The sequence below is a fragment of the Capra hircus genome, unplaced genomic scaffold (assembly GCF_001704415.2).
Source record: "Capra hircus breed San Clemente unplaced genomic scaffold, ASM170441v1, whole genome shotgun sequence".
NCBI lineage: Eukaryota > Metazoa > Chordata > Mammalia > Artiodactyla > Bovidae > Capra > Capra hircus.
Genome location: NW_017213185.1, coordinates 12762 through 15850, shown reverse-complemented (window position 1 = coordinate 15850; position 3089 = coordinate 12762). Strand labels below are relative to the sequence as shown.

General features: G+C 42.0%; 1 pseudogene; it reads left to right on the top strand.

Moving 5' to 3' along the window:
* The first annotated feature begins 58 nt into the window (after nucleotides 1–58).
* LOC102174286 lies at nucleotides 59–996 on the top strand (annotated as a pseudogene).
* Nucleotides 997–3089: the final 2093 nt, after the last annotated feature.

The window sequence follows — 3089 nt, the reverse complement described above, 5'->3', positions numbered from 1 at the left end:
CATCATTATCATTGTTATCATTTTATTATCACTGTCTCAGATTTTCTCCATCAACAATATGTGGTTTGCTGAAGGAAATCAGAGTGCCAGGGCCACGTTCACCCTCTTGGGCTTCTCACAATGTTTGACCTCCAGGTTCCCTTGTTTCTGGTTTTCCTCACCGTCTATGCAGTCATCGTGGTGGGGAACCTGAGCATGATCACCATCATCAGGATCAGTCCCAAACTCCATACCCTCATGTACTTTTTTCTCAGTCACTTGTCATTTGTTGATTTCTGCCATTCCACCACAGTTACACTCAAACTCTTGGAGAATTTGATTGTGGAAGAAAGAACCATCTCTTTTACGCGGTGCATCATGCAATACTTCTCGGCTTGTATGTTTGCAGCAGTAGAGACATTTATGTTGGCAGTGACGGCCTATGACTGATTTGTGGCCATTTGTAAGCCTCTACTGTACACAGTGGTCATGTCCCCAGAGCTCTGTGCATTGTTAGTGGCCTGTCCCTACACGTAGGGTGTAGTCTCCTCCCTGGTACTCACCTATTCTGTCCAGACATTATCCTTCTCTGAGTCTAACATCATAAATATTTTTTCTCTGTGAGCACTCTGCCATTGTCTTCGTCTCTTGCTCTAACCCCTTCATCAGCCAAGTGCTCTCTTTTGCTATTGCCATATTCAATGAGGTGAGCAGCCTAGTAATCACTACTTATATTTCCATTTTTGCCACTGTCATAAAAATGCCCTCAGCTGGGATTCACTGAAAGCCTTCTCTACTTGTGCCTCCCATCTGACCACCATCATCATGTTCTATGGGACTGTCCTGTTCCTTTACTGTGTACCCAGCTCCAAAAACTGATGGCTCATGGTCAAAGTAGGTTCTGTGTTTTATACAGTCATTAGTCCCATGGTGAACCCTCTGATCTATAGCCTCAGGAACAAAGATGTGAAAGAGAGTGTCAGGAAATTAATGAATCACTTAATTCAATTTGGTTGAAGATGTATATTTCCAACAGAAATGTGATCTATTATATAGCGTTGATTAAATCTTCTTGTAGAAATGATGACTCAAATTATATAGTCAATTCACTAGATCATAAATTTAGAGTCATATATTGGCTGTTTGATCTCTTAGTTTTTGTTCAGTTCAATGACAAATAAAATAGCTGTATATCATGTGTGTGTGTGTTATAAAATGATGTGTGTTGTGGGTGTATGAAAAGAAAAACTGTGAGTTGCTCAGTCATGTCTGACTCTTTGCCACCCCATGGACTGTAGCCTGCTAGGTTCTTCTGTCCATGGAAGTCTCCAGGAAAGAATAATGGAGTGGGTAGCCATTGCCTTCTCCAGGAGATCTTCCTGACCCAGGGATTAAACCTGGGTTTCCTGCATTTCAGGGAGATTTTTCAACTTCTGAGCCAACATGGAAGCATTGTGCAAAGAAATCCAACAAGTCCATTCTAGAGGAGATCAGTCCTGGTTGTTCTTTGGAAGGAATGATGCTAAAGCTGAAACTCCAGTACTTTGGCTACCTCATGCGAAGAGTTGACTCAGTGGAAAAGACTCTGATGCTGGGAGGTATAAGGTGCAGGAGGAGAAGGGGACGACAGAGGATGAGACGGCTGGATGGCATCAATGATTTGATGGACGTGAATTTGAGTGAACTCTGGGAGTTTGATGGACAGGGAGGCCTGAAGTGTTGCAGTTCATGGGGTTGTAAAGAGTCAGACACGACTGAGCAACTGAACTGAGCTGAACTGAACTGAGGCCTCCCTGTCCATCACCATCTCCCGGAGTTCACTCAAACTCACGTCCATCGAGTAGGTGATGCCATCCAGCCATCTCATCCTCTGTTGTCCCCTTCTACTCCTACCCCCCAATCCTGCCCAGCATCAGAGTCTTTTCCAATGAGTCACCTCTTCCCATGAGGTGCTCAAAGTACTGGAGTTTCAGCTGTAGCATCATTCCTTCCAAAGAACACCCAGGACTGATCTCCTTTAAAATGGACTGGTTGGATCTCCTTGCAGTCCAAGGGACTCTCGAGTCTTCTCCAACATCACAGTTCAAAAGCATCAATTCTTCAGTGCTCAGTTTTCTTCACAGTCCAACTCTCACATCCATACATGACCACTGGGAAAACAATAGCCTTGACTAAATGGACCTTTGTTGGCAAAGTAATGTCTCTGCTTTTGAATATGCTATCTAGGTTGGTCATAACTTTTCTTCCAAGGAGTAAGCGACTTTTAATTTCATGGCTGCAGTCACCATCTGCAGTGATTTTGGAGCCCCCCAAAAATAGTCTGACACTGTTTCCACTGTTTCCCCATCTTTTTCTCGTGAAGTGATGGGACCAGATATTTGATATGGTTTACATTTTCTGTGACATTCTTGAATGAAGGTCTTACTGTCTGTTAGAGTCAGATAATCTGGAGACATGTCGACCTTTAAAGTGTTAGTCACTCAGTCGTGTCAGACTCTTTGTGACCTCATGGACTGTAACCCACCAGGAACCTATGGTCATGGAATTTTCCAGGCAAGAATACTGAATTGGGTAGCCATTCCCTTCTCCAAGGGATCTTTCTGACCCAGGCATCAAATCCAGGTCTCCCATATTCCAGAGAGATTCTTTACCATATCCCTAGGATAGTCACAATAGCTGAGGTATATCTATGTGTACAAGTTCCTTCCAGGGAGATACTGGTAAATTGGGATGGGAGGCCCACAGATAATTGAATAAGTCTATTTTAATTTTATAATTCCATTTATAGGACTTAAAATATTCTTACCTTTAGTTCACATCCACTAGACCTCATAATAACAGCCAGTATGTGCATCAAATGAATCTTTAGATGCTTTGATACAGGGCAGTCAAAAAGAGAGAGATTACCTAACCAGATTGCACATTTATATTCTCTAAATTAACAACAATCCACCAACACTTCATTTTTCTTGGACAATATATCTCAAAATATGATTTGTACCATGTTTCTGCTCATAAAAAACGGTTTGAAAATATTGTGTGTAAATTGAGAAAACATAGCACAGGTGAAAACCCCTGAAGTCTTTTATTAAAAAAAAAATTCTTCATAA